This window comes from Canis lupus, chromosome 11 (genome assembly GCF_048164855.1).
Source record: "Canis lupus baileyi chromosome 11, mCanLup2.hap1, whole genome shotgun sequence".
Taxonomy (NCBI): Eukaryota; Metazoa; Chordata; class Mammalia; order Carnivora; family Canidae; genus Canis; species Canis lupus.
The window spans coordinates 54628509-54641606 of record NC_132848.1 but is presented as its reverse complement, the minus strand read 5'-3'; the positions used below and the strand labels follow the sequence as shown (position 1 = coordinate 54641606).

Here is a 13098-nt window from a genome sequence, read left to right as displayed (position 1 = left end):
CAATGAAATGATATAGCAAGGTAGTTTATAAGCCTATACCTATTGGTGCTCATGATTTTTACAACATCATAAATTGAAAAGTAACTCCATTAAAACAGAGGGAGTTCTATTCATCAATCCTTTGCACTTACATGCCAAAATCAATGTAAGTTAATGTGCAATGATGATGATGATGTTAAGAAGAGGTTGAAGCAGAAGCAGCAGCAGCAATGAGATTGTTACAAAATGCCATGCTATTTCTTAGGGACTAAAAATAATTTCCCAATTATCAAAAGAACACTGAATTTCAAACTCTAATTTTATCTTAATACTTTTTCTGAGATAATGTGAATTCATATATATTTATAGGAACCCTTTGAAGTATCTTTTCAATTATAGAGCAATCACTTTTTCTCAGGATTTTGTAATGTATTCACAGAGATAACAATGAGATGTAAGAGATTCTTCTAATTTTCTGTTTTGTTTGGTTTGGTTGTTTGGCTGGGACTTCTGGTTTATCACTTCATCTTCTACCCCTTTGAATAAATTTCATGGTATATTTATACATTAGGGTATGCTATGTTATCTGGTTGATTCCCTCTAGATCGCTGGTTAACTGTTTTACATGTATTCTCTATTGGAAATATACCTTTGCTTAGGTAGCTTTTGGTTAAAATTTTCTATGTTACTTTTCATAGCAGTTGCAATTTCAGAGTTTTTCATTTTATCATGCATTACTATTGCTATTTTTTCAAGCTATTTCAATTGCTATTGTTTACTGAAAGGTGAGCTATGTGGGTATCTTTGAAATTCTTTTTATATGGGTCTTCCTGTAAGTGAAGAACTTAAAAATACATAATGCTTTAGGAAGTAGATGCAAGTAAAATGAACGTCAAATTTATAGAAATATTTCATAAGGTGAAGTTTCATGAAATTATTTCTGAAGGGCAGCCCGGGTGGCTCAAAGATTTTTTATGCGTATGGGAAACTTAAATTACTACCTGCTTTTTTTAGAATTAAAAAACTTATCTTTTGCTTGGTTTTAAAATATCAAATATTATATAAAACAACAATCTCCTACCTCATCCTGCAGATTTTCCTATGTTGAGTGGAAGGAGGAGTGTTAGGTAAAGCAGGAGGCTAGAATTCTGTTGTGGGTAAGAACTGAGTGGAGAGAAAGCATTGACCAACTACAGTTTAGTGACAAACTGCAATCTGTTCTGTGGTAGGCTCTCTCCTAGGTGATGGGGATATGTTGGGAAACAAAAGATAGTCTTTGCTCTTATGGAATGTACACTCATTGTGGGAGATAGTCATTATTATTAAAAAATTCAAAATATGGAGCAATTTTATTTTTATTTTATTTTTTAAAAATATTTTATTTATTCATGAGAGACACACACACACACACACAGAGACATAGACAGAGGGAGAAGCAGGCTCCATGCAGGAGGCCCGATGTGGGACTCAATCCTGGGACTCCAGGATCACACGCTGAGCCAAAGGCGAAGCTCAACTGCTGAGCCACCCATGCATCCCTGTAGCAATTTTAAAATCATCCTAAGGGTCAAAGAAGAACTTAGGATGCTGTAAACTTACCTAATAGAAGACTCTGTCTCATGGGGGATGCCAGCAAAGGCTTCCATAGAGGAGCGTCCAGTTTGAAGTGTGAAATGCTGGATAAATGGGAGTTCATTAGGCAAGGAAGGGAGAGAAAGTCCAAGCTGATGGGATAGTGCAGGCATGGGCCTTGGGGCATGGGAACACAGAACTGTTTTAAGAGACTGAATTGTTATTGTCATCCTTCATCAATAGCTGAGAATCCTCAAAGGTCACTTCATGAGAACTGTGTCAAATGATCACTGTAATTTCCAGGGGAAAACACTCTCTCAGTTTTGCATATGTAGTGAAAGTTCAACATACCACTTATAACCATCCCTTATGGTTGGGTTTTTGGGGTGGGGGCACGGAGGAAAGGATAGAAAACACTTCTCTCAAGAAACTTTACTCTGATCAGAAGTAGAACAAGGAGAGAGAAAGAGAGAGAGAGAGAAGCAAAGTAAAGGTAGAGCAAGAGGGAGGGAAGGACGAAGGGAAAGCTGAAGGCATTTGCTTAGAGTTATCCAAATCCAGCCTTGAGGACAACAAGCCTGGAGTTTCTGATGAGACTAGGTAAAGAGACAGGCCCTGTTAATAGTAATATCTGTTGAGGTATTTGGACAGAAATGCTAGGTATTACAAGGGAGAGCAAACATTAAATCATAAGCTCTGGTTCTAGACTCAAATATATAGCAGTTATGTATTGCAGAAAGGAAAAAAAAACTGTAAGTAAAGACAAATAATCACACACACACACACATATAGGACACCAGATATCCTTCTGTTTAAGGAGTAACTGGCAAATTATTAGGTAGAGATTGTGTCAGCGCATCCTTCAGTCTTCATAAAGGACATCCAATGTTAAGTTCAGCTTCCTTGTTCAAATTAAAGTTTTAAAATTCTGCACCAGAAAAGGAAGTTATTGATTCATTTTGGCAAGTGCATTTTGTATTTTTTACAAGAAAAGTGTTTCAGATTACAAACAGACTAAAGCTTGAGTACTCTTGCTTATCCCTTTATCATTTCCATCAAAATACTTAAATGAATCTTGAGGGATAGTTGCTTTTTTGTTGTCGAAGAAAAAACATTTTCTTTTTAGAGTATCCTAAAAGCTGGGTATTTGAAACAAGTTAGAGATTATTTATAGAATAGACAAAACAAAAACAACAATCACTAACATTTGTCCCATACTTTGCAGTCTACAGAGGGGTCCCACATTCATGATCTCATTTGACATTTCTTTGCTATTTTTATTCATTCCTTCCTTCCTGTGTGGTAGGCAGCCCAGGAGGCTGTGGAGTGGAGGCAACAGGTAAGAAGGCACATACTGCTTGTCTCTTGCCTAACACAGCTTATAGTTCTCAAAAAATAAGGATAGGTGAGTTTTGTGTTATTCTGATACAGATAAGTTATCCACGACCCAGAGCTTAAACAAGTATCTGTGGTGAAAGAGGCCTTTTTTTGCTTAATTTGAGCCAAAGAAGATGTTGATTTAGTTACTCTTTGTCTTCAGAGTGAGATGAGGGTGATAGTGCTGTTATTGATGAATTTCTGATAGTTAAAATATGTGTCTCTCTGTTGGTCTAACCTACTCCAAATTAATTTTATTGCTCCAGTTGGTCATCAAACAGTAGAAGAAATGTTAACTTGGATTTTACTTGGAATTCATGTTGTCAAAGAATTCAGCTAACGTCACATTATGAAAGGAAATAACAATATAAAAGTAGAAAGTAAACAATATGCAAAATTACACCATTGGGCAGCCCCGGTGGCTCAGCGGTTTAGAGCCGCCTTCAGCCCAGGGTGTGATCCTGGAGACCCAGGATCGAGTCCCACATCAGGCTCCCTGCATGGAGCCTGCATCTCCCTCTGCCTGTGTCTCTGCTTCTCTCTCCTCTCTGTATATTCTCATGAATAAATAAATAAAATTAAAAAAAACAAAACAAAATTACACCATTTATTCCAAACTTCAGATGATATCTTAGTATGAGGCTATGATGAATGACTTAAAAATACTGTACTTTGCTACCTGAGTGACGTGCTTAAAATTAAATATAACTGTTTCCCTCCTTGGCTTAAAACTACTTAGTATAGATTCCCATCACTTAAGTCCTACATTTCAGAATCCTTAGTGGGGCTAACAGCTCTTTATGACATAGGTTCTGCCTGTCTTTCCAGTAACATATTCTGCTTCCCACTTCTCACTTAATGCTCCAAAAATGTGAGTATGAAACATGGATGGTGGGATGCCTGGGTGGCTCAGCGGTTGAGCGTCTGCCTTTGGCCCAGGGCGTGATCCTGGAGTCCCAGGATCCAGTCCCACATTGGGCTCTCTACAATGCTTCTCTCTCTCTGTGTCTCTCATGAATATATAAATAAAATCTTTAAAAAAAAATAAAATGAAATAAAACATGGATGGAGAAGACCATAAAACTAAAAGAAAATAATAACTCAAAACATTTTGATTAAATATATCAATGCCTCTTACCTCAGTTATGAAATAGAGCTTTGCTTTGCATAAATAGTTTTATGATAGAAGGGGAATCCGTTTCTCAATAGTAATGCATATTTTTCTTTAGGCCAAACAGAAATTAAAACTCTGCTTAATTGATATGTTTATTTTAAAGATATTTAAGAAAGAATTTGGGTTTTATTCTGCTAATAGAAACCACTTTTGTTTTATTATTTAAACACTGAAAGTTTTAGATATTGGTGTAAATCCAAGTTCTAAGAGTGTATCACCTAATGAATTAGAGTCAGATCTCTTATTTTTAATATAATTTTTTAAAAACATGTTTTTAAAAACATTTTTTTTCTTTTTTGAAGGGTGCTTTGTTTATTTATTTATTATTTATTTACTTATTTTTAAAATTCCAGTATAATTAACGTATAATGTTAATTAGTCTCAGGTGTGCGTACAGTGATTCAACAGTTGTATATCTGACTCAGTGCTCCTCGGGATAAATAGAACTCATTTTTTCCTTATGTATCTAAATTCTTGGGTTATTTGGAAACAGTTTATCTTTAAACTCCTGGTTTGTGGAAGTAGTCACTGCCTTTTTTAGGGCAGGGACCAGGAGTACATTTTTATCACTAGTAATAAGAGGATCCAATATTTATATGAAACTTATCAATTCATTAGGTACTTTCCTGTGTATTCTCTCATTTGATCCTCCATAGTCCCATTAAAAAAAAAAAAAGTAACTTTACTCTGATTATAAAAACACAGAGTTTAAATGTAAACAGACTCATTTTTACTCACCAAGAAACAGAAACAAGGTTTTTATATTGTTGCTTTACCATTTTGGATTTATTTTTAAAGATATCTTTATTTCAGAGAGTGTGTGAGCACACAAGGTGGAGAGGGGCAGAGAGAGAGAATCTCAAGCAGTCTTCCCACCAAGCTCAGAGCCAGACCTGGGACTCCAGCTCAGTGACCCCCTGGGAGATCATGACCTGAGCTGAAACCAAGATTCCTAGGCTCAACTGACTGAGCCACCCAGGCTGCCCTGATTTTGGATTTTTAATACAAAATAATAAAAATGCAATTTACCTTGGCCTCTCCATAGCATGACCCCCGAAATATATATTTTTTTAACTTGAACTTATCCCTGTTCCAAATGTATTCTAAATCTCCAGTACTTGAAAACAAAATAGGACACCTGGGTGGCTCAGTCAGTTGAGCATCTGCCTTCCTCTCAGGTCATGATCCCAGAGTCCCGGATGAAATCCTGCTTCTGGTCCCCTGCCAGGAGAGGTGTACTTCTTCCTCTATCCCTCCCCTGCTCATGCTCTTTCTCTCTTGCCCTCTCATTCCCTCTCAAATAAATAAATAAAATATTTTATAAACAAACAAAACTAAACAAACAAAAAGCAAACCAACAACCAAATAGAAAACCCACTTCCTTATAAATATAGTATTTCCTGAGGAAAGCTCTGTAAGAGCATCCTGTGTCCTCTTTGGATTTAGGAGAATAGTGAGTTAGAGATCCCAAACTACTAATTAATGTGTCTCAGAGAGTGTGAGTTATGGTATTGTTTGCAATTTGATGTTAACAGAGGAGTCGCCACTTATCAATTACCTACCATATTTGTCATTGGTTGTCCTACCATATTGTCATAGTGTTCTTCAGAGGAAGGTATTTATTATTTCCATTTTATAGATGAGGAGATTGAGGTTCCAGCAGGTTAAGTATGGTTTGAGATTACATGGCTAAGCAGAGGAGACCTGCACTTTCAACTCCAGACTGTTAGACTTCCAAAGGCTAAGGTTGGTTCATCATGATTCATGCCACATGGCCATGTGATTAATATGCTCTTGATAAGCGGCAGCCTCAGAAAAATCTCAGGAGATTTACAACTTGAAAACTTATTGATTAAAAGCAATTTTATTAAAGATCATTTTGTAAAGTAATAATGCATTTTGCAATGTGAATAATTGGCTTCTAATGTATCTGCTTTGTAAGCTTAGCTTTTCTATAGAGTGCATTTTTTTTTTTAAACAGGAGAGAAACCTGAATTAGATTTTCAAGATAAAATAACATATAAAGTTAAGAGTAAGTGGCTTAGTGTGACTGCAATTTTAAATTATTTTAAAATTAATCTCTTGAGATAATGTTTTCAACCTATGTTCGCTTTAACTTTTCTGTTTTCTGTAGTAATTTATAAATCACTTAGTGTTTTATTATCTTTACTAATTTAAAAATGGTCCTTGCCACATTGTCAATAATAATAGCTATAAAGCAAATATTTTATCTTTCAAAGTAGTCTATAAACAATTACTATTTAAGGCATCTTTTATAAAATGTCAGAACACATTTTCAGTTTGATTTACTTAAAAAGCTTAAATAAAGTTATTTCATATGATTCACATAGATTAATTAATGAATCATGATCTTTTAATAACTTACCCAACCAACAATAATTCTTAATAGTTATCATGATCCTAGAGCACACAACAAAAAGAGCTTAACTTTGAATGGAAAAGGAGATCAAATACAAACAATATTTTTGGTTCTTTTTAGTACAGTTTATCTTTAAGCTCTTAGTTTGTAGAAAGAGACCTCTTCACTTCCTTCTTTAGGGCAGGAACTAGAAGCGCATTTTTATCACTAATAATAAGAGTATCTAATATTTTGAATATTTGAGTATTTCTTTGACCTCCTCGTTTTGAATATTTCTCTACTACAGTCAAAGAATTTTACTGGCATGCTATGCTGAGTGCTAATTATTAAGATGCATATCATATTGATATATTTTATAACTTTCAAACTGTTGTTTAGTTTGGGTCAACTTTCTAACAAAATACAAAATATTAAGAGCCATGTTAATATAAATTTGATGACCAATATTTTCGCATATTTTTATAGATGGCTATTTCATTTGACAAGCAACTGCTGTGTCATTTGGTGGATTAGGTACAAGCAGTAATACCAACACCATTATTTCTATTTTGGACAGGCCAGTGATTTGAAGAGTGGTTCCCAGGGAATAGGAACATGTTAGCTGATAGCTACTGACAAATGATGCGACAGATATTAGGCTGTTTCTTTGAACACATGTTCTTTTAAATCTTGAAGTGTAGAATAAGGTCAGAGAAACTTGAACTTGGTAAAAAGGGTGGATGAATGGCTTGTGACATAATTGGATAAACATTACATTTTTAATTTTAGGAATTATTAGTTCATGAGTACACTCCATAACGAAAACACTACTTCTAGATTCTTTTAATGTTTAGTCAGGCTGGTGAGCCATCACTAAGTTCTTTTGTATTTTAAATAATTTCTTATTAGAATTACTCCAAGAAGGCTTGGTAATACTACTTATTTGTATCTGGTCATATTTCCCCACACTCTCATTGAACATCACCTTATAAATGGTACATTTAAGACGTTTTTTTTTTTTACAGGAGGTGCTATCCATGGCCCATGTGTATGATTCTAATGCTACTTGGTATTTTGAGTCATGTGATATATTCCATAGAATAGCCACTGTCTGAGAAATAAACTTCTATTGTTTACAAGCCAAAAAGAGAGAATGCTAATATTTTAGCTGCCACCCAGCACATTGTGGTTTTATTTTTGTTTTCCCTAACAGTGTGTTAAATAAATGTTTCTGATAATGGTAGATTATATAGAAGGATGTGAATCAAGTTGAAGGTTGCATCAAAAACTTAAAGAAAAACAGACGAAAGCATCACCTGAAACCTCCACCCAGAAATCTTTATTTTGGAGTTGTGTAAGTGGATACACAACACTCTGACCTTAAAGGCACTTTGTGTTTTAGTGGGTGTGCTACAAAAGCAGTCCAGCTCTGATCTGTCATGACGGGATCCTTCTAAAATAAAGTATTTTTGTTAACTTCTTGTTCGAGCTTGGTGTTCAAAACAAATAAGGCTTAGATACTGTATTTTTGTAAGCTCCTCACTTAAAAAAAATAAAATAAAAGAAAGAAAAAAGAAAAGAAAAGAAAGAAAAGAAGAAAAGAAAAGAAAAGAAAAAAGAAAAGAAAAGAAAGAAAAGAAATCTCAGAGCCTTTTGGGCTCTTGTGGGCCAAACAATATGAGTTTCTTAAACTCTTAAGAAAGCCAGAAAGCAGCAAGATTGAGTCTTCCATTCCAAATTTTTCCAGTTGAGGAAGAGTCAGAATTCTTAATAGCAGGCTTTGTTTCCATGTAACTCCTTAGTTACATGTATCTTTTGAATACAAGTGTTAGCCTTATTTATTTGCTTACTTACGTATTTTAAAGAAAAACTGGCTGTGTGTTTTTCATAAGGTGAAGGATTGTCTACAAGGGTATAAAAATTGAGCTGCTGATGTATACTACTTTCTTAAAATCAAGAGACATCAGGGAACCTTTTTCTTTCTGATCTTTTTGAGTGCTTCCCCTTGCTATTGTTGAGCAAGCACGGCTTGAGCACGTGGGTCATTTTACTTTAAATATTTCCATTTTGCCCTTTAGTCTTCTGATTTAAACTGGCCAGTAAAATTGTAGATTGTTGGCTTTTTGCAGGGTTGTACTAAGCTCTAATAGGATCCTTAGTGTCATGAAGTACAGTGGTTTGAGTGGTTCATTTTGTAGTATGCATGGCACATTAAATACACATGGCCTTTGACACTACTAGTTATACAGCAAATTCATTTTTGATATGTGATACATTCCTTTAACAACTAGCTACCCAAGAGGCTAGGATTATCCAGTTTTCTTTTCTTTTTTATTTTTTTTTTATGTTGGACTATTGCTTTTATCTTAGATTACTTCACTTCTTTTTATTTTATTTTATTTTATTTTATTTTATTTTATTTTATTTTATTTTAGATTACTTTACTTCTAAAGATGGTTTCACCACTCCGTTTTCCTGCTTGTTTCTACTGTCCTGAATCATCTTGAAAGTCAGTCCTTTTCTTCTGTCCTGCTGCATCTATACCAGTTTTCTTTTAAATTTAAAGGAGCTTTATTTGGAGCAAAGAAGGATTCCGTAACTTACGTAAATTTAAGGAGTGAATTTCACGAAGATGGGGTAGTAATTAGACACATTAATCCGTTAGAAGGGACTCAATGAATAAACAATTAACTGGCATAATGAAGTGTTAACATATTAGGGAAAGAAGTTTGGGTGAGGAACCCAATCCTTTGCATAAAGGTCACTGCAGAGATGATAATGTTCTAAATGCTATTCTGAGGGACCACCAGCCATATATAGAAATATTTTCAGTCTGAAACTTTGGGTATTGAAAAAGATTTTTAAAAATACAGCATTTAGGGATCCCTGGGTGGCGCAGCGGTTTGGCGCCTGCCTTTGGCTCAGGGCGCGATCCTGGAGACCCAGGATCGAATCCCACGTAGGGGTCCCGGTGCATGGAGCCTGCTTCTCCCTCTGCCTATGTCTCTGCCTCTCTCTCTCTCTCTGTGACTATCATAAATAAATAAAAAATAAAGAAATAAAATCTTTAAAAAAAAGACTTTTAAAAATACAGCATTTGGATGTCAATATATTTGTCTTTGCTATTTTTAGAAATCCAACGCATGTGCTAAATAAAGCAAGTTAGACTAATATTTGACAAATCAAATCTTTGTCGAAGTTACAGTCTGCAAATCTTCATTGATTTTCATAGAATTTTTATAAGCTATAGCTTCTTGCTGTAATAATCATCCTTCTAGTTAATAACACAAGGCTTAGGCAAGTAGATGTGGTTTACTTTGTGGCTGTTCATTTATTTTCCGTCCAGGCAATTTTCTTCAGCTGTCACTCTGACATCTAAATTTGGTAGTTCATCGTAAAAGATAACATTGTTGTCCAGTAGCTGCACTTCCAATTATTTAGGACCTCTAAAGGAACAGAACAAATGGAGTGATGATATTCTTAATGTTTAAAGAATCTGTTTGTATTTTGTTCAGACTATTTTGTAGAAACCATGGTCAATACCTTGTCATTCAAAACATATGAAGGCTTCTAAGCTAGTTGGCATCAATTCCATAACACGTGCCATACTTCTATGCTGAGTTAAACATACAAAGAGAAAATCTACTGCATCAAGGCCTGTTTTTAAATTTTGACTTAGTCCATGTCTACAGAGTTAGATTTTTCTTGAACCATCACTCTGACATCTAAATTTGGCAATTCATTGTGAAAGGTAACATTGTTGTCCAGTAGCTTCACTCTCAATTATTTAAGACCTCCAAAGGAACAGAACAAATGAGTTGGTATTCTTGGTTTAAAGAATCAGCGCTTATTTTGTCTAGTATCTTTTGAAGACACCATGGCTATTCCCTTTATTGGTGACTATCACCTTTAGATTCTATTGATCCCCCCATTCTAAATGGAAGAATTAACTTCTAAAGAGGCTTTGATTTGTCAGTTTCATTTGCTCTTTTTTTTTTTTTCTTCCCTGCTCTCTTCTAGCCTATTTTTATTTCCTTCATTTTTTTCTTTCAGCCCCGTTTCAGAGAGTCCATATTTTCTTTGGATTTCACGGAGACTTGAGTGTCCATAGTTTTTAACTAAATTGTGCAGGATTTTTTTTTCCTGGTGTTTATTCTTCATTTGCCTTTTTTTGTCATATTGATTGACTGCTTTTTTCCCTCTCTAATATTTCACTGGGGAATGTTGTTTTCAGGGCCACATTTTATTGAATGATAGCATGGGGGAAATTCAGGGAGGGACGACTGAGGAAGCTGTTGGCTTCCTACCCATCTTTGGTCTCATTACCTGTCTTTATGAGCGTGCCTGTCCCCATGGCTGTCTCTGCTCCCAGGAGCAGTTATTTAGCAGGTTCACAGTGAACTGCTGATGTCACAGGGCTTATCTGTGGTGGTAATATTTAGGTCTCTTCAACTGACCAAAGTGGAAGTTTTTATTATCTACTTTTCCCCATCACATTGTTGAACTTGTAGTCTCTTTTGTGCAAAAGGATGATCCTGTATGTTTCCCGATTCTGACATGCCTCCTCAGTTCAGTGACTCTCCTGTAAATTGTTCTGACACCCATCTCTCTCCTCCTGAGCACTTTGGTTCCTGGGGTCATGTGACTTACCTCTGAGGGGCTCAGACTGCACTGCCCATTGTCCACAGAACTACATCTAACCTAGTAGCTTTGTCCTTTATCTAGTTCTAATTTTAGTGCAATTGGAAGCACATCTTCATAAGTTGGTTGCTTCCTAGTTTTACCGATATTTCTCCCCCTCCATTCTTCTTTATTTTTATTTTATTTTTTAATTTATTTTATTTTGTAAAAGATTTTATTTATTTATTCATGAGAGAACTCACAGAGAGAGAGAGAGAGAGAGAGAGACAGAGAGAGGCAGAGACACAGGCAGAGGGAGAAGCAGGCTCCATGCAGGGAGCCCAATGCGGGACTAGATCTGAGGATTCCAGGATCACGCCCTGAGCCAAAGGCAGACGCCAAACTGCTGAGCCACACAGGGATTCCCCTCTTCTTGTCTTTAAAAAATATCAATTGGTTGGGAGGAAAAAATGGGCAAAAGGTATGATCATTCTACCATCTTTTATCAGAACATCCACATTTTAATTATTTTTTGCAATGCCAAATTGTCATTTAAATAATTCTGATAAATTAATTTAAAATAAATGCAACACTTGTGAATAGGTTTCTCTACTCATCTATAAATATGTTGAAATCTGTCCATGTAACAAAAAATAGAGCTTGAGTTGTGTTTGCAGGACAGTGACCTAAAAATCTTGTTAAAATGTATCCCTTGTTCTCATTGGGTTTCAACTTGTCCTAATATATTTTAACACCTTGATGGTTTAGACAGAAAGCACCATTTAAAGTAACACTGAAGAAAGATAATAGAATTCTATGAAAATAGCTACCCTTAAAATATCCCCTAGTTATACTGCATCATTAGAAAAATCGTCATTTTGAGTGGCCACTGGAATGTTGGGGATGAAAGACAGGAATGAAACAATTATCAGTTTTTCTTTCACTGAGTATTGCTTAGAGTCCCATTTAGACAGGCAAATAAAATTTCTCAATCCCAAATCCCCCTTCTGTGATGAAAGATAATAGAGAATATATATTGGTCCCTGTCCCTGGTTCATAGCACAGAGGTCCTAAATTTGTTATTTCTTAAATGATAAGAACACTAGGAACATTTTTTTTTCTAATATTGGTCTTTGATTTTTATTCCTGACATCAGACTCCTGAAACCCTTGTAATTACCTAAGTGATAGGAATGGTTTTTGTCCTAATGAGACAACTCTGGATGGGCTTCTGAATGGCTCACAGAGAGACCAAGTCATAATTAGAAACCTGGGATTTTCTGTTCCCTCTGCCCCCAATTTTCCTGAGAAAAGCTGAATATGGAGTTCATGATTGATCATGCCTATGTGATGAAGCCTGCATAAAAACCCAAGAGTCCAGGGTTCAGAGAACTTCTAGGTTGGTGCATATATAGAGGTAATGTAGAGTAGCCCATCTAGAGAGGACATGGAAGCTCTGGACCATTCCCACATCCCTCGCCCTGTATATCTTCTCCGTCTGGACATTCATCCATATCATATCTTTTAGTAGAATGCCAAGCAAAGTTTTTCCCTGAGTTCAGAGAGCCCCTCTAGCAAATTAATAGAACCTGAGGAGGAGGTCAAGGGAACCTCTGATTTATAGCTAGTTGGTCATAAGTCCAGATAGCAACCTGGGCTTGTGATTAGCACTTGACATGAGACGGGTGGAGCAGTCTTCTGGGACAGATGCTCTGTTTGGATAGATAATGTCAGAATTGAATTAAATTATAGGACACCCAGTTGGTGCTTCAGAGAATGGCTTGGTTTGGGGAAAAACCTTTACATGTTTGGTGACTCTAAATGAAGTGTTTTATGGAAGTAGTAAAGAAGATACTCGCAGGAATAAAAACCCACATTAGGGAAGAACTGGTTTTTCCCTCTGCAGATGGAACATTGAAGTTTTTCAATTACAACTGGTGATAAAAGTATCATCCTTTCCTCTGACACAGGGACAGGACCTTTCACATGGGTCTTTTATGACCTGTTTCAGGAAAGAA

General features: G+C 35.7%; 1 protein-coding gene across 26 annotated transcripts in view; it reads left to right on the top strand.

Annotated features, from left to right (window-relative positions):
• Window positions 1–13098, top strand: part of NRXN1 (neurexin 1) — a 1115374-nt gene that overhangs the window by 757700 nt on the left and 344576 nt on the right. The gene's annotated exons all lie outside the window — the stretch shown is intronic.